This window comes from Schistocerca gregaria, chromosome 4 (assembly GCF_023897955.1).
Source record: "Schistocerca gregaria isolate iqSchGreg1 chromosome 4, iqSchGreg1.2, whole genome shotgun sequence".
Classification (NCBI taxonomy): Eukaryota; Metazoa; Arthropoda; class Insecta; order Orthoptera; family Acrididae; genus Schistocerca; species Schistocerca gregaria.
Genome location: NC_064923.1, coordinates 547,334,356 through 547,354,351, shown reverse-complemented (window position 1 = coordinate 547,354,351; position 19,996 = coordinate 547,334,356).

Sequence of the window (19,996 nt, the reverse complement as noted above, 5' to 3'; positions counted from 1 at the left end):
AATTTAACTTCTTGTTCTAATGCCCTGCAGTTGGAGGTTAATTTATTTGTAATTTGGAGGTATACTTAGTGAGAGATTTAGTGCACATCGCAGCCATCTCTGAAAGCTACATTAACTCTAACCCGACTAGAGATTGAGTGGAACCGATGTTGAAGTGACAAATACGGGGTCATTCTATGCTGCATCAACTCTATGCCAGGTTCCATCAATCATAATAGCTAGTGAGTGGTAGCTTGCCAGCCTCCGGCGACCGAAGACCAACTTCTTTGAGTGAGATATCTGACCAAGGACACAAGCAGACATAGACTACCACGCAGTTGTAGGTTATATTATTTGGACGTTAATGTCACAAGGATCTCAAATGGTTCAAATGGCTCTGAGCACTATGAGACTTAACTTCTGAGGTCATCAGTCCCCTAGAACTTAGAACTTCTTAAACCTAACTAACCTAAGGTCATCACACACATCCATGCCCGAGGCAGGATTCGAACCTGCGACCGTAACGGTCGCGCGGTTCCAGAATGTAGCGCCTAGAACCGCTCGGCCACCCAGGCCGGCACAGGGACCTCGAATGTGCATCACAGACACCGGACTTATCAAGTAAGAAATACTAGGCCTGGTGCCCATAGGTGATGCTATTTTGTACCCAATACCGGCTCATACCAACAAAACAAGAAGTTGACCCGTATGACGATGACGAATGGAATCTGGCAACATTCGTTGTATTCGAAGCCTCCACAGACAAATAACTCCGTCGCGATGCTTAACACAGAACTGGGGCTAATCTGTAAAGACGACATCGTGACGCTTCCGCGCCAGGTATCGTTGTTGGGCTCTAGACTCTCAGAACAACTCTCTGCGCTGCTGCGTAAATGGAAGCTGCAACAGTGGTCGCGGTATTGACTGCCTGTGGTGCTGCAAGGAAGGACCGACCGAAGATCAGGGTTTAACATACCGACCACAACGAGTTCATTAGAGATGGATGGTGCTCCAGAAATCGTCGCACTGTCTATGTGGAGTGTGAGTACCTTTATTGCTACGAACAAGTAGATTTATTCATTCAAGGTATGTGACCCGGCTAGGCGATCATACAGGGCCGAGTGAACAACGCACGAGGAGTATTCAATAAGTAATGCAACACATTATCTTTTCTGAAAGCAAGTCGGTTTTATTCACGTTTGCAAACCATATTATTTCCCACCCTTTTGGCTACAAAATTCTATTTTTCAACATAATCCCTTTCAACTAGACGACCTTACGCTACCTTACTAGGATGGCCTGTATGCCCACATGGTACCACTCTACTGGTCGACGTCTTGCTCATCAATAACCTTCCCATCATCCACGTACTACTTCTCGTGGAATGCATTGGACCAAACAGATGGAAATCGGAAGGTCCGAGTCCGGGCTGTAGCGTGGATGAGGAACAACTGTCCAATGAAGTTTTGTGAGCTCTTCTCGAGTGCGTAGACTTGTGTGAGGCTTGCGTTTTCATGGAGAAGGAAAGGTTCTTCTGCATTAGTGTGACTACGAACACTCTGAAATCGTTTCTTCAGTTTGCTGACGGTAGCACAATACACTTCAGAGTTGATCGTTGCGCTGTAAGGGAGGACATCAAACAGAATAACCTCTTCTGAGTCCCAGAAGATCTTCACCATGACTCTGCTGGCTGAGGGTGTAGCACTGAACTTTTTCTTCGGAGGGTGGTTGGTGTGGTGCCACTCCATAGACGGACGTTTTGCTTCCGGTACGAAGTGTTGAACCATGTTTCATTGACTGTGATGATGTTGAACAAAAATTTGTCATGATCAGCCCTGTAACACGCAAGCAACTCCACACAGGTCATCCTTCGTTGCTCTTTATGGTCGTCTGGTAAGCGGTGAGGAACAAAAGGTGTACACCTCTGCGTACCGCAACTCGTGGACGAGTGTGTCAGCACTACCAACAGGAAGGTCCAGTTTTGCAGCGAAGTGCTTGACTGCGATCCGTTAATCACCTTGAATGATAGTGTCCACACTTTCCAACATTGGAGCATCACAACCGTGTGCGGCCAGCCGGCAAGCGGGAGATCGGAAAGGTTTGCGCGACCTTGTTGCGATGATCACAGACGCCTCGGCCAACGACTTACAGTGATTTCGTTCACTATCATGTCTCTGTAGACATGGTTCAAATGGCTCTGAGCACTATGGGACTTAACTGCTATGGTCATCAGTCCCCTAGAACTTAGAACTACTTAAACCTAACTAACCTAAAGACATAACACACATCCGTGCCCGAGGCAGGATTCAAACCTGCGACCGAAGCACTCACGCGGTTCCAGACTGTAGCGCCTAGAACCGCACGGCCACTCCGGCCGGCCTATGAATATAAGCGATACCCTGATTTTCCACCAAGAAAAGCTCAGAGGTAGCTCTCTGCATGGAACGCATCTCCGTTTCAGACACCATTTTGAAGGCTTCGTGTAACGCCACCACCTATCAGAACTTCATGAAACTCTAGGGGCTGATGCTAGAATATTTTAAGACGTTCCACAACAAGTCCCATATTTTTTCAAGCAAAACTGGCGGAGAATGGATTTGTTGTGTTACTTATTGAATGCCCCTTGCATTTATTCTCTCAGGCGCACCTATCCGCAGCTCGTGGTCTACTGGCTAGCGTTGCTATCTCTGGATCATGGGGATCTGGGTTCGATTCCCGGCCCGGTTGGGGATTTTCTCTGCCCGGGGACTGGGTGTTTGTGTTGCCTTCATCATTTCATCATCATCCTTTATATCATTATTCGTGACAGTGGCGAGATTGGACTGGGTAAAAAATTGAACTGTGAAGAAAATGGGACTTTTATACGGGCGCTGATGACCACGCAGTTGAGTACCCAACAAACCAAACATCATAATCATCAGGCGCACCTCGTTGGGGGGCTGTTGATATCCTGAATGGCGTTGAGTGTTGATCCTCCTGAACTCAGCAATTACATATTCGCATATTCACACGACGAATCCATACACTAATATCATGATATAATGAAGTGAAGTTTCTAAGGGCCACACTCCTTCCACTGCCAAAATCCGACACGTATTGATAGACGTTTCTCATTTTTAAATGTGGTACAACATGAGCTTCAAACAAAAATTCAACGTGCAGACGCGTATCCTGAAACAGAAACCTGCTGTTAGTCGTTCTTTATACACAGAAAGTAGATGACGTTACTCCAGTTGACTGCACACCATTGCTATATCCAAGCACATAGCACATTTCATGCAAATGTACTCGTGGTACTACGATTTTAAGGAACGAGAGCGTTATTTTTTCCAAGTATGTCCTACAGGCCCACGTCCGGATTTAATAGGCACCTCCTGCTCTAAGACAAGCGCGCCACCGTGCTGGGAGAGCAAGCAATCTGTGATCGGTCCCAGCGGAGCCCGGCCTGCGCACTTGGCAGACGGCGTCCCGTGATTGATGAGCCCTTGGTCCTGGCGCGCCTTATGACGCCACCATAAAGAGCCAGGGCCCCCTCCCTCACCCCCTCACCCGACGCCCAACCCCACCTCCAACCACTCAGCCCGCTTCTTGCCCCCTTAATCTATTTATCACGGCCACAGATGTCCGACACGCGTTAAGGGCCTGATGGGATATAAATGGGACTGGGGACGCGAATAATTGCGTTTCTCGTAAACTTGTTGATCGCGTGTTCGCAAGCCAGCAGCTCCCCTCCTCACCACTTAATACCACGGGAAACAAGACTCTGGTCTGTTCCTTCTCTGCCTCTGTCACCTTCTGCCACCATCGTCGAATTTGTCGTACGTCATTCCTTGCAAACACGTTTTGTTTACTTCACGTCGAAGACAGACAGAGGGACTCCCTGTTCTGCGCTCATAGGCAGCACACCGCGTCTGGTACACGCGACGCTCGGGGACCACAGCACAGCTATGACACCTGAGGATGGGCATATAACAGTCCGAAACCGGTCTGATGAAAATAAAGTAATTTACAACTGAAGCCTTACTTTCAACCTCTGCTACAATGGTCAGTTGCGGATTTTCTTCCAACAGGATTGTCTGGAGATTTTAGTAGTTCCTACAATGAAATTCTATCTTGAAATCCGCCAGAAAATCCAAAGAGATTCTTAGTCGTATGGAAACAAATATCTTGAAAGCGTACAGAACATTGCCTCCTTTGTAGTTTTAAATATGACTGTATTTGGAATAAGTGTAGTCGTTGGGATAAGGGTAGTTGTGCGAACGAGAAAGAAAACATTTTTAAAAATCAACCAAACGACGTGAGACAATAATCCTTAAATTATGATATATCCCTGTATATACCTTTCCATGCTATACCGCTTGTACTTTCTAAACTGTGGACTGCAATATTTACATTTACCTGTTGTTGAAAATATGTTTAATGAGAATTAAGAATATAAAATACAAAGATGTAAATGTTTGTTTCTTTCCAGTTAAATCACTAATGGCACAGTAATCTATAACTGTATTTTGAGATTTTAATTTCACTTCGCACTTTATGAAAGAACGCTACTACGTAGTAGCGATAGGTAAATAACAATTAAAGGCGACAACGACAAATATGTTTGTCGTTACAGAGAGTATATTCGTTTAGAAAAGTCAACCTGTACGACGGGCAGAGCTAATGGACTACCGTAGTCGTCACGATTATTTTCTGTGACAATGCTGTAGACAAATTATTCACTTAATAATTGCTTTCAAACGAATATAATGGTATTTTTAATATGATACTACGGAAATGAGGTCTCTTATTCTTGGTTAATAAGTTAGCTTCGTAAAATATACGTAGGAAGCTGGGCATCGAAGACGTCCTTTTGCCTATGATCGTCAAAAGCCTGTTTATGGTAAAGTTTTCCTGAAATACACTCCTGGAAATGGTAAAAAGAACACATTGACACCGGTGTGGCAGACCCACCATACTTGCTCCGGACACTGCGAGAGGGCTGTACAAGCAATGATCACACGCACGCCACAGCGGACACACCAGGAACCGCGGTGTTGGCCGTCGAATGGCGCTAGCTGCGCAGCATTTGTGTACCGCCGCCGTCAGTGTCAGCCACTTTGCCGTGGCATACGGAGCTCCATCGCAGTATTTAACACTGGTAGCAAGCCGCCACAGCGTGGACGTGAACCGTATGTGCAGTTGACAGACTTTGAGCGAGGGCGTATAGTGGGCATGCGGGAGGCTGGGTGGACGTACCGCCGAATTGCTCAATACGTTGGGCGTGTGGTCTCCACAGTATATCGATGTTGTCGCCAGTGGTCGGCGGAAGGTGCACGTGCCCGTCGACCTGGGACCGGACCGCAGCGACGCACGGATGCACGCCAAGACCGTAGGATCCTACGCAGTGCCGTAGGGGACCGCACCGCCACTTCCCAGCAAATTAGGGACACTGTTGCTCCTGGGGTATCGGCTAGGACCATTCGCAACCGTCTCCATGAAGCTGGGCTACGGTCCCGCACACCGTTAGGCCGTCTTCCGCTCACGCCCCAACATCGTGCAGCCCGCCTCCAGTGGTGTCGCGACAAGCGTGAATGGAGGGACGAATGGAGACGTGTCGTCTTCAGCGATGAGAGTCGCTTCTGCCTTGGTGCCAATGGTGGTCGTATGCGTGTTTGGCGCCGTGCAGGTGAGCGCCACAATCAGGACTGCATACGACCGAGGCACACAGGGCCAACACCTGGCATCATGGTGTGGGGAGCGATCTCCTACACTGGCCGTACACCTCTGGTGATCGTCGAGGGTTCACTGAATAGTGCACGGTACATCCAAACCGTCATCGAACCCATCGTTCTACCATTCCTAGACCGGCAAGGGAACTTGCTGTTCCAACAGGACAACGCACTTCCGCATGTATCCCGTGCCACCAAACGTGCTCTAGAAGGTGTAAGTCAACTACCCTGGCCAGCAAGATCTCCGGATCTGTCTCCATTGAGCATGTTTGGGACTGGATGAAGCGTCGTCTCACGCGGTCTGCACGTCCAGCACGAACGCTGGTCCAACTGAGGCGCCAGGTGGAAATGGCATGGCAAGCCGTTCCACAGGACTACATCCAGCATCTCTACGATCGTCTCCATGGGAGAATAGCAGCCTGCACTGCTGCGAAAGGTGGATATACACTGTACTAGTGCCGACATTGTGCATGCTCTGTTGCCTGTGTCTATGTGCCTGTGGTTCTGTCAGTGTGATCATGTGATGTATCTGACCCCAGGAATGTGTCAATAAAGTTTCCCCTTCCTGGGACAATGAATTCACGGTGTTCTTATTTCAATTTCCAGGAGTGTAGTAAGCTTAGGCGCAAAACTGGTATGCAATGTCAGAAGCCGGTTAAAAGAAACTTTCTAACGATATCTCATTCATCCCTGTACGATTATTTTGTGGCGAGAAAAAGGGATGTTGGGGAAGACATAATCAATCCTTCACTGTGCAGTAGCAACCAACGAGAGTGCTGCTACAGCAGAGTTGCTAAACACAGTTATCCGAAAGTCCTTCACCACAGAAGGAAGAGTTCAGTATTTGAATAAAGAAGAACTGTCAACGTGAGTAAAGAGAAGCAGAAATATTTGGTCCAGCGAAGAAACTTAACTCAATAATGGCCAGTCTTTCTGTCTAGACGGTGCACCTGACCCATGCGTGCGTCGGTACATTCAGCCCATTAGACTTATCTGTACTTCGTATCGCAGCGACAGGACCACTGGCATATCGCCAGAGGCAGCGTACTTGCTCGCCAAGTAGACTGAACCGCACGCACACTCTCTGCTGGAGATTTTTTTACTTTCTGTTCCGCATGGCAATTAGGGATGTTTCCCGAGCGTCGAATGTACCTCATAAAGTATATCACTGCATATACAATGCTGACAGCTTCTACCTCATCAATGTTATTAGCTAAGATACAGAGCGCCGGCCCGTGTGGCCGAGCGGTTCTAGGCGCTTCAGTCTGGAACCACACGACCGCTGTGTGATGTCCTTAGGTTAGTTAGACAACAAGTTACATTGCTACAGCAATTAGCACAGAAGATCAGTCTTAGAATATAGTTAAAAACAACAACAGATTGTACTAAATCATGCACCACTTGCAAACAGAATTACAGCAGAAAACTGGAAATAAAAACTATTATTAAAAGTAAATATTTAGAAGAAATTATTACATAAAACCGAAATAAGAACCCAACATGGCCAAATAAAATTTAAAAACTGAACAAAACAAAGTATGTTACTAAAAACATATAAAATAAAGAAAACCTATTGATAGCTGCAAAATTAAAATATTATAAATAATATAAAAATAATCAAACAATAGAAATAACATTTGCAGCTGAAATCAGCCTCAGAACAACTAACACAGCAGAAATTGACCTTATACTCAAGATAGGATGAAGAATGATCAGAATATGCATAAATAAACAATATCTAGTAAATGGGCGCTGGAGAATAGCTTCAAATGAAGTAGTATGCAAGAAAATAGAACCACCAATGAATAAAATCAATAATAAATTTATCTCATTCTTCACACATCTGACCAGAACAGTAGAAACAGAATCAGTAAAAGAATAATGGAAAAAATGTGGAATCGTAAGAGCAAAATTAAGTGGATTACAGAAATTATGGAAGATATAAGAGAACACCAAATTATAGTAGATGACCTAAGAAAATAGAAAAATCAAAATACTGCAAAACACAAAAACCAGACTATGAACAAAGATCAATAAAAGGACTGCAGGAGGGGTAATCTCAAAGGAAGAGATCAAAGGAAGAGACAGAAAAATATCTGAAAGAATGAAGAAATGTTGGGCAGGTAGATGAGTAAATATAATAATAAATTATAATAATTCCTTGACTAACCATTGCTTCATCAGACTGAATCATTGAATTTTTATTTTTATTGGACTGTTATTAAACTGAATCTTTTATTCAATAATAATAACACATTGTACATACTTTTGTTTGATAGAATGGACGAATGAAGGGCAAAAACATAAATCTGCAACCTGGAATGGTGATTTCGATTTAAAAGTACTCTGTGTCCAGCACTCACATTTTTTAGATCTTGCTGATAATTTTACCCACCAAAGGTGGAAAGTGCTAAGAGAATAACGTTTCATGAAAAAAACATGTGGGCTCTGGAAAACAAATGAGCATCAAACGGCCAGCGAGTCCAGGGAGCCGAAGACAGCTATAAATGACAAATCGACTCCAACAATGTGAAGTGTGTGAGAAAAGTAATTTTGTCTGACAACACTGCAAGCATATGATGAAGGTGAATTGTTCTACTTATGTAGACCAGTGTGTTCTTCCCTCCCAGATGTTCCAGCAAAGTACAGTTATCATGTGAATTTTCAGAGCACCATCAGTGAAGTTGCATTTTTGTTGTGAGCAGTAAAAAGTGGTACACTGAGCACACTTACGATATTTTTAATGCATAAAATCTTTACAAATTAACTTTATTATATTATATTACATAAACATTTATAAGATAAAAATATCAAGGATTATATTATATTTCTCAGGAACCCAAGGTTAAGAAACATGGGTTCAAACATTGAAAAGATAAAAATACATTTGACCATCATATGACTCATTAGCCATCATTTGTCTCTGAGATACCCGTTGATCAAATCTGTAGTTGGCTGGTTTTAATAGAGGATACCTGTCCTAAACTAAAGAATATAGACCAGATTCATTGATGAAAATAGTATATTTTTAATTATATGTTACACTAGCCAAATTGGTCTCTCTTAAATTTTGTAAAATTTTAATAAGCGAATTTCAATCAATCTTTTAGAAATTTAACCACCAAATTCTTCTTTATAATATTTATCACTATCTATTTCGTTTTCATTGCTAGAATTTGAATAATTTTCTTCCAAGTGACATTTATTAATTATCTTAAGAATCTTTTTTATATATTTCTCTTTATTATGGTTATTTAAATGTTTTAATTCTATAAATGCAATTTTTGCATTCTTATAAACAATAATTGTTCCACAGCCATTTTAAGTAAAATTACACTCAAACATTCTATTTGGTATTCTTCATCCAGTAAACTACTCAACTTTTTTCTTGTATCCTGCTAATGTTTTTGTTCATGTAAATCTAAATTTTAGAATTTTTATCTGCCTCCATTTATTACCACAAGAATTAGTATAAACTAATTTTAATTTAATTTAATGATAAAACTAGTTATTGGATATTGGATCTTGAGAGTTCTAGGGGACTGATGACTTCAGATGTTAAGTCCCATAGTGCTCAGAGCCATTTGAACCATTTTTTAAGATACAGAGCTGGCAGTCCAATGCACCTCACAAGCTCTCGATTCACACCATGATACTACCTTCTACAGGTGATCCACATATACTTAGTTGACACTAGGGTTGGTTTTGCTTCAGTTATTATATAGCCAGTACAGTTCTAATGTCCATGGCCAATATCGTGTTACAGTTAATTACACCTGAAATTACATGCAGTACACTTTGCAGAAAGAAAGCTGTTTTCCAACCAGTTTCTGCACAAGAATGTTACACACTAGCAAAACCACACTCGGTTACCAAATGTATAGAATACAGCATGAGGTGAGAGTGCCAAGGTGGTGAATTCACCATAAACAGAAAGAAAAAAATCTTTACAACATTTATTTTCCTCAATGGCATTTAACCATTCCATTAATAATGAACAACAGACTTCCCAATGGAGATAACATTTCAGTTAACAGAAAATTATTTTGCCTTACTTTGCCTCCCCAGATTCCCAACAAGTCAGAAAGCACTCAAATGATAAAAAAATTCAAGGCTGTGGAGAAGGTCACGTTACTGTCAAAGTGTGGAAATACTCAACTGACACAGTCAAAACCTCCTAACATATGACCGTAACAAAAACTTGCATAACTGAACAATATTTAGAACACTGGCCCGTGATCATCATACCCCCACTATACGAGAAGGGGGAAAGGGGAATCCAGACAACTACTGAGGACTCTCTCTCCTAGACTCAACAAGGAAAGAATCAATAAAAAATTAGAACACGAATTAGGAGATCAACAGGGGGTTTTCGGGCCATGGTGAAGCTCTGCAGAGCATATCACTAGTTTAAAATTAATTCTGGCATACTACAGAAAATGGAGCAAATCTCTGGCAGTAGATTTGTAGACTTCAAGAAGGCTTATGGTTGTGTCTATAGTCTTTCAGTATTAAACATTCTAAGTGATCTAGGACATCATCCAAAACTAATTAAACTAATAGTATTGTTATATTTTTGGAGATTATTATGTTTGTAAATATACAGCAAGTTTAATTGGAGTTAATGAAGAACATCGAAAATTAATGCCAGATTTAAGGAGAATAATATAGTTATTCCAGAAAACATCGAAACAATTGAAATAGATACATATAAGCATTTCTATATATTTATTGAGTACTGTTTAAATTTTGTTGAATTTAACTTTAACCTTGTATATGAGATTAATTTTTTTGATTTGAAAATGTTTTACTAACAACTAATTAGAATAATAACAGTCTTGTATAATCTCGAATTTAAAAATGTACCTATATATTTACACATTAATTTTCAGTCTAATTATTGGAAAAAATGATATCCAATCCTTGTTGTATAACTTCCCATCATTTACAGGCTATTATTTTTATATTTCCCAATTTTTGTTCCAATTCCTATACTTTCAATTATTTCTTTATCTTCTTCTTTATAGAATAAATTGTCTTTGTTTTCGAAAATAGATAGTAATGTTAAATAAAGTGTTCTGGGAAATGAGTGTCCACTAAAATTTTTATTTGTAAAAATGGTTTTTCTTCAGGATAATAAAAAAATTTAATTCCACTCAAAGACTACTATATCGGTGACAAACAAATACTTCATTTTTAAAAATATTTTTGTTTTTCTTATGTTCTGTGAGTCTATTTCTATTGGGACTGTTAACGATATACTCAACATTTTTCCATTTTGTTCACCCAAAATGGCAACATTCGTAAACTTATTTTATCAGTTACAACACAGCATACATTTTTTAAACTTCACTTGTTGCATAATCTATTCATCTTATTTTAAATGATTTTTATTCCTTCCATTTCTCTTTTCTTTGCTATCTAAAATATTGTTGTGTTCATCTTTAAAAGCTATATTACTATCCTAATAATCTAGTTTCCTTTCTTGTGTGCTTAAATTTTCCAATTCTTGTCCTCTTTCTTTAGTAGATACTAAATATGCAAGATCAATTGTTTTTATTTCTTTAATGGGACATGGTTAAAATTTGCTGCTAATGTACAGGTATGCTCTTATTCTAGACTTTAATAAAAAATAATATTTTTGTTATTTCTAATCCTCTGATATTTATATCTTTTGGCATTGTAGGAAATAAACTATTAGATTTAGAAAAATATGTTGTCCCACATTTTACAAAACATGTTTGTTTTGGAGAAATTATGTTCTTTGTATCTTCACAAATTTCTATACAGTTAGTAGGCAAGCAGTTCAAACTAAAAGCAGATAAAACGAATTTAACTAACTTTTCTCTTTCTTCTTTATTATTCGTTTTAATTGTTATTTGTATTGCAGTTATTTTTCACATCCCCCCCCCCCCCAGTAAACATATTGCAGGAGAATGTTTTAAATAAGACACCAACTATTTGGTAGAGTATCTGTTAATTTCTGCCATTTTTAAATAATAGAACACAATGAAATTAATATTTCTCAATTTTTATTGATTCTAAACAACCAGTTAATGGATCAAATTCCTGTTCTTTTTGGAAAACTGGATGATTATAAACTGTTGCTTCACATATAGTTATTCCTTTTTCTTTAACTAATTTAGAAGAAATATCTCATTTAATCTTTTATCTGGACAGTTTTAAAAATCTGTTCATGTTGCGCCAGTCATCGTGAACTTCATTCCAAGATGTTTCAACTGGATACCTGCAAGTCGTCTTCAGGCGACCCATCGAAGACTTAGGGAGAAATTCTCTGGTCCGCCTTATATAGCCCGCTGAAAGTGCTGCGGCGCATGCATGAGACTCATGGTGACAGAGGGACCACACCGCCTGGCGGCTGCGCCCTCGCCGGTGGAACTGCAAGGATCAGCTGTCTTCGACGTTGCCGCCCGCCGCAGTTATCTGACTATTCTGGCGTCTTCATCTGGAACAAATCTCGGAGATGACGGGATTCCACGCATTGTCCAGCTTGTAACCGCTGTCGCGGTTCATTTGATTTTCCTCGATACGTATTTCAACGAATTCTTTTATAACGGAGTCTGAAAAAGATGTTGCTGTGTCCAAAATTAATGTTTTGTCATACTCCATTAAATATCCGTTGGAGATACAATGTTCCTCAAGTGCAGACTTGCAGGGTTGCAGAAGGCGTGTGCAACGTTTATCTACATCTACAGCTACATCTACATGGATACTCTGCACATCACATTTAAGTGTCTGGCAGAGGGTTCATCGAAGCACCTTCACATTTCTCTGTTATTCCAATCTCGTATAGCGCGTGGAAAGAACGAACAGCTATATCTTTCCGTACGAGCTCTGATTTCCATTATTTTGTCGTGGTGATCGTTTCTCCCTTTGTACGTCGGCGTTAACAAAATATTTTCGCATTCGGAGGAGAAAGTTGGTGATTGGGATTTCGTGAGAAGATTCCGTCGCAGCGGTAAACGCCTTTCTTTTAATGATGTCAAGCAAAAATCCTGTATAATTTCAGTGACACTCCCCATCATATTTCGTGATAATACAAAACGTGCTGCCCTTCTTTGAACTTTTTCGATGTACTCCGTCAGTCCTATCTGGTAAGGATCCCACACCGCGCAGCAGTATTCTAAAAGAGGACGGACAAGCGTAGTGCAGGTAGTCTCCTTAGTAGATCTGCTACATTTTCTAAGTGTCTTGCCAATTAAACACAGTCTTTGGCTAGCGTTTCCCACAACATTTTCCATGTGTTCCTTCCATTTAAGTTTTTCGCAATTACAGTTCCTTGGTATTTAGTTGAGTTTACGGCCTTTAGATTAGACTGATTTATCGTGTAACCGAAGTTTAACGGATTCCTTTTAGCACTCATGTGGATGACGTCGCACTTTTTGTTATTTAGGGTTAAGTACCAATATTCGCACCATTCGGATATTTCTTCTAAACCGTTTTGCAGTTTGTTTTGACCTTCTGATGACTTTACAAGTCGACAAACGACAGCGTCATCTGCAAAAAACCTAAGCCTCCCAAATCGTTTATAAAGGTAAGGAACAGCAAACGGCCTATAACACTACCTTGGGGAAAGCCAGAAATGACTTCTGTTTTACTCGATGTCTTTCCCTCAATTTCTAAGAACTGTGACCTCTCTGACAAGAAGTCACAAATCCAGTCACATAACTGAGTCTATATTCCAAAGCACGTAATTTCACTACAAGTCGCTTGTGTGGTACAGTATCAAAAGCCTTTGGAAATCCAGAAACACAGAATCGATCTGAAATTCCTTGCCAATAGCATTCAACACTTCAAGCTACTTGTGTGTCACAAGAACGATGTTTTCCGAGCCCATGTTGACAGTGTGTCAATAGACTGTTTTCTTCAAGGTAATTCATAACGTCCGAACAGAATATACTCTTATGTTCCAGAATCCTGCTGCATATCGATGTTAACAATATGGACCTGTAATTAAGTGGATTACTTCTACTACCTTTCTTGAATATTGGTGTGACCTGTACACCTTTCCAGTCTTTGGGCACGGAACTTCCGTCGAGGGAACGTTTGTATATGATTGTAAAGTATGGATCTAATGCATCAGCGTACCTGAAAGGAACCTAATTGGTATACAGTCTGGACCAGAAGACTTACTTTTATTAAGCGATTTACGTTGCTTCATTACTCTGAGGATATTTACTTCTACGTTACTCATGTTGTCATCTGTTCTTGATTCTAATTCTGGAATATTTACTTCGTCTTACTTTGTGAAGGCATTTCGGAAGGCTGTGTTTAGTAACTCTGCTTTGGCAGCACTGTCTTCGATAGTATCTCCATTGCTACCGTGCAGAGAGCGCGCTGATTGTTTCTTGCCGCTAACACACTTCACATACGACCAGAATCTCTATGGATTTTCTGCCAGGTTTTGAGACAAAGTTTCCTTGTGGAAACTGTTATAAGCATCTCCCATTGAATTCCGCGCTATATTTCGAGCTTCTGTAATAGATCGCCAATCTTGGGGATTTTGCGTCTGTTTAAACTTGGCAGGTTTGTTTCGTTGTTTCTGCAACAAGGTTCCGACCCGATCTGTGTACCAAGGAGGATCAGCTCCGTCGTTTGTTAATTTATTTGGTATAAATATCTCAGTTGCTCCTGATACTATTTCTCTTATTTCAAGCCACATATGCTCTACACTTGTATCATTAATTTGAAAGGAGTAGATATCGTCTCTCAGGAAGGCTTGAATTTTTATCTGTTTTCTTGAATAGGTATATTTTTCGTTTATTTTTGGAGGATTTGGGGTGTTACAATATTCAATCTCGCTACAACATCCCTGTGTTCACTAATATCTGTATCCGTTTTGATGCTCGTTATTAACTCAGGATTATTTGTTGCTAAGAGGTCAAGTGTATTTTCACAACCGTTCACTATTCGCGTGGGCTCATGAACTAACTGCTCGAAATAATTTTCAGAGAATGCAGTTAACACAGTTTCGGATGATGTTTTATTATACCTCCGGAATTAAACATGTAGTTTCGCCAACATATCGGGGGTAATTTAAAGTCACCACCAACTATAATCGTGTGAGTCGGAATCGTGTTCTCACTTTGCCTCTTTTCAGCATCTGTATCATTTGAATTGGGAGGTCGGTAAAAGGATCCAATTATTATTTTATTCCGGTTGCCAACAATGACCTCTGCCCTAACTAACTCAGAGGAATTATCTACTTCAATTTCGCGATAAGATAAACTACTTCTAACAGCAACAAACACGCCACCGCCAACCGTGTTTAGCCTATCCTTTCGAAACACCACTAGGTTCTTGGCAAAAACTTGAGCTTATCTCTGACTTTAGCCAGCTTCAGTGCCTATAACGATTTGAGTATCAGCGCTTTCTATTAGCGCTTGGAGCCATGGTACTTTCCCAACACAGTTACGACAATTTACAACTGTTATTCCGATGGTTCCTGTATCTGCGTTCTTCCTGTGTTCCGTCTACACCCTTTGTGGCTGAAGCCCTTCTTGTGTTTTCCCGAGACTCTTTAACCCAGAAAAAGGCCCAGTCCACGCAACACAGCCCCTGCTGCCCGTGTAGCCACCACCAGCGTAGAGTGGATACCTGATCTATTGAACAGAACCCGAAACCCAACCACCCTTTGGCGCAAGTCGAAGAATCTGCAGCTTGCCCGGTCGCAGAACCGTCTGAGCATATGATTCAGACCCTCCACTCGGCTCTGTACCAGAGGTCCGCTATCGGTCCTATCGACTATGCTGCAAATGGTCAGCTCTGCTTTCATCTTGCAAGCAAGACTGGCAGCTTTTACCATTTCTGTTAGCCGCTCGAAACCAGAGAGAATCTCTTGTGATGCAGAGTGACACACATCATTGGGAACGACGTGAGCAACCAACTGCAGCTGGTTGCACCCTGTGTCCTTCATGGCAACCGGGAGGGCACGTTCCACATCTGGAATGACCTCACCGGTATGCACATGGAGTGCACATTGGTTTTCTCTCCCTTCTTGGCAGCCATGTCCCTAAGGGGCCCCAAGACGCGCCTAACGTTGCGTTTACGTTCTGTGCAACTTTCTTCCACTGTGCATCTTATTTGTCCTATATAGGCCATCCACACCAGCAAGGTATTTTGTAAATTCCCGCCTTCCGCAATAGCAAATTATCCTTCACTGATCCCAGCAGGTCCGAAATCTTAGATGGTGGACGGTAAATCGATTTCACCTGAAAATTATTAAGGATTCTTGCTATGTGGAAAGAAATACTTCCAACGAAGAGAAGAAAAGCTAGGAACATTGGTGGCTCATTCTCCTCTTTATCCACTTCCCAGTTCCTGGTTTTAGCTGAGAATGCCCTGTTAATCTGCTGCACCGAGTACCCATTGTCTCTGAACACTGCCTTAAATGTGCCTGCTCTTTAGGTAAACTATCTGGATCCGACACTGTATGGGCCCTGTATACAAGGTTTTTAAGAATACTCATGGTTTGGGATGGGTGATGGCAGCTTGAGAAGTGCATGTACAAATCAATGTGAGTGGACTTACGGTAAAGGGAATGTCCCAAAGAGCCATCACTCTTCCGTCTAACCAAAATATCCAGGAATGGGAGACAACCATCTTTCTCTAATTCCATAGTACATTGAATGTCCTCATGAATGGAGTTAAGATGATGTACAAACCCCATTAACTTATCTTTTCTGTAGGGCCACACTACGAAAATATCATCTGTGTGTATTAAAAAAAAAACATTTGGTTTAGAAACCGCTGATTCAAGTGATATTTCCTCAAACTCCCTCATAAAAAAGTTAGCCCTTAGTAGAGAGAAGGGGCCGCCCATGGCGAAGCCATCAGTCTGGTCAAAACATTCTTGGTTAAGCTTAAATGGGTTGAGGAAAGAGAGTGTCGAAGCAAAGCAGTGATGTCCCACTGAAACTGTTTAACAGTTAGCTCCAAGGAATCAGCAAGAGATACTACATCAAAACCTACCAGGAGATCCGAACTACTTAGATGGAGAGCCCCTAGTCTGTTGATAAAATTGACAGAGTTCCGTATATGATGTGAAAATTTGCCAACCAATGGTCTTAGCAAGAAAGCAAGATGTTTAGCTAAATCATGTGTGTGGGCATCAATATTACTCACTATAAGCTGTAAATCATATAATGAAGCTTACTGCAACCTTCTGCAGTCCCACAATTTCTTCAAACATTTAACTCGCTGGGAAAATTTTAAATTTCACAATCTATTTAATGTTTATTAATGTGTTTATTTATTCTTGCATTTGTTAATTGACAATTATATTTTTAATATATTTTTACTATAGAGTCAGAATTTATCCAAGCTTAACAGTGTTTCTATCACACTACATTCTTCTTTATACTCTCCCACCATAAGAAAACTAAAATTATTTTTTAAATATTTGCACATTTCTTCTTTATTAAAAATACCTGAAAAATCTTGTGTTATATCTAAACTCAACAAATAATAATGTTCTTTCAGAAGTTCTTTTGAAATATCAAGTAATTCTTTTAATAACAGATCTACAATAGCTTCAGCTGAATCTATTTTATAAGGAATAGCAATAGGGATTTTATATTTTTGCTTAATTATTTTTATATCTTTATTAATAATTTGTTTAATACCATTAAAACTATTTAAACTACTGCCTACCAATTTTTAACAGGAAATTTATTGTTTTCAATTTCTATATCACACTCTAAAAATCTGTTATTTCAAACATGAAATTATTATCACTAAATAGTTCTGTAATTAGTGTAAATTTTTCTGATATTTTCCTCCTTTTATGTAGGTAACTAATATCTGCAACATGTGTAATAAGATTATTTTTGTTTCAATTTTCTGTAAGTAACCATAATACAAATCTTTCATTTGGTGTATTTTTTATTTTCAATTGGTTCCGTTATAGAATATTTTATTTTCAGCTATCATTTATGCAAAAAAACTTTAACTGACATAGAGTTCATTTGTTTTAAAACATAGCCAAAACCGGGTAGCTGAAAGCATAGTGATATGATTTACTTACTTATCTGAATTCCTGGAGTATTTTGTAGATACGTGATCTAGAATTCTTTCTTTAATTTCTCTAACTTTTTCATGGTAATCTCATGGGGAATGACCATTCCCAACTGAATTTGATACATCAAAATTATTTTTTAAAATTAATTATAGTGCAGACAAAACACTATTTTCAACTAAAATTTTGTTCCATTCTATATAGATTTTAATTATTAATGAAAAACTCTAATTTTTTAATTAATTCCGCTGCTCTCAAAACTGGCTTCGATTTTTATGTATGTGGCAACGTTTTTAATGCATAATTTTTATGAGTTAATTAAATTAATTATTTTATTTAATATTATACCCTGGGTTCCCAAAAATATTTATAAATATAATATAATCTTCGATTTTATTACGTTATGAAAAGTTTGTATAATATCTTATAATTATTTTAACTAATTAGGAAAAAGGTTATGTATTAAAAAAGTGCCAAGTGTACTCAATGTACCCAATTAGTACTGTTGTATGTTACAGAAATGGAATGGTGGAATTTAGAGTAACATTATGCCATCACGTTTTGTGTTAAACTTGTGGAGTCAATGAGTTTGACCTTTGAAAAGTTGGAACAGGCCTGTGGGCAAAGTCCTTATCAAGAGATTTTTCTGGCATAGATCTTTTCGGAGGCTGAGACATGTTGAAGATGAACCTCACTCAGGGAGACCTCCAACTTAAAAACCGATGAAAACGTCGAACGTGTGCACTCTCTTGTGAACTCAGACCGATGTTTGACATTAAGGGTGATGGGTGACCTGTTAAATACTATGACCATACATCAAATTTACCGTAGTTTTGTACAGGTGAAAGGTTTACGCAAAAATGTTGCCGGAAAACCGCATAAGCGAGCAGCATGACAATCAAAGAACCGTGTGTGTTGATATTTTTGAGAGGACTGTCAATTACCACAATGGTTCAGTCGGGTGATCACAGGTGATGAGTCTTGGATATTTGAATACGCTCTTGAGAGGAAGAGGCAAAGTGAGAAGTAGCACACTGAGAAATTTCCTCATTGAAAAAAGCTCGAATGAGCAAATGAAAGTTAAAAATAATGCGGATTTCCTTTATTGACAGTAGGGGTACCGCGCGTAGACGATTTGGCCCTCCAGAACAAACTGTTAACCAAGTGTTTACAAAAAGGGCCTTCAAAGGCTCAGGATAGGATGAATCGAGTGAGACCAGACATTTAAGACAAGCTGATGCGGCATCATAACAATGTCCATTTCACACGGCCACTTCCGTCACCGAATTTCTGGCCTCAAAGACATTCCTGCTGTTTCATGATGATGAAGAAGTCCCATACTCCATGACAGAGCGTAGTGGAACGATGCGGGAGACCGCACCGCCGTACTAGGCAAGGTCCTATTGGAGGTGGTTTGTCATTGCCTTCCTCCGACCGTAATGGGGATGAAAGAAGATGATGATGAAGACGACACAACACCCAGTCATGTCGAGACAGGGAAAATCCGTGACCCTGCCGGGAATCGAACCGGGGACCCCGTGCTCGGGAAGCGAGAACGCTACCGCGAGACCCCCTATATTCACCTGATCTGAATCCCTGTGACATTTTTCTTTTCCATAAATAGAAAAAGTCTTAAAAGGCCGTTATTTTGGGACTCTGGAGAACATTCAAAAGAACATCTCAGACATGTTAAACGCCCTGCGAGTTGAAGCCTTACGGTGATGCTACCTAGACTTGGAACAACGGCTCTGTCGGTGTGCAGCTACCAAAGGGAAGTACCTTGAAGGTAACGATATTGTTATCTGAAAAAAAATTAATAAAAGCTTTGGGAGATAAAATAACAATCTCATTACTTTTCTCAAACACCTCTTAATTCACCTTCTGGTAGAAGTTCAGGAAGCATGTACGCCTATCAAAATGCGACCAGGTCGCAGCAGCTGAAGAAGACTTCTGCGTCGTTCGCCGAAGTATTATACACGTAAACGGAATCAGCAACTCGGCTGGACACAAAAAAGCACATAATTAACGTTACAATACGCGAAAGAGCGTTGAACGTGTATGTTCATCATCATCATCATCGTCATTTAAAACTGATTATGCCTTTCAGCGTTCAGTCTGGAGCATAGCCCACTTATAAAATTCCTCCACGATCCCCTATTCAGTGCTAACATTGGTGCCTCTTCTGATGTTAAACTTATTACTTCAAAATCATTCTTAACCGAATCCAGGTACCTTCTCCTTGGTCTGCCCCGACTCCTCCTACCCTCTA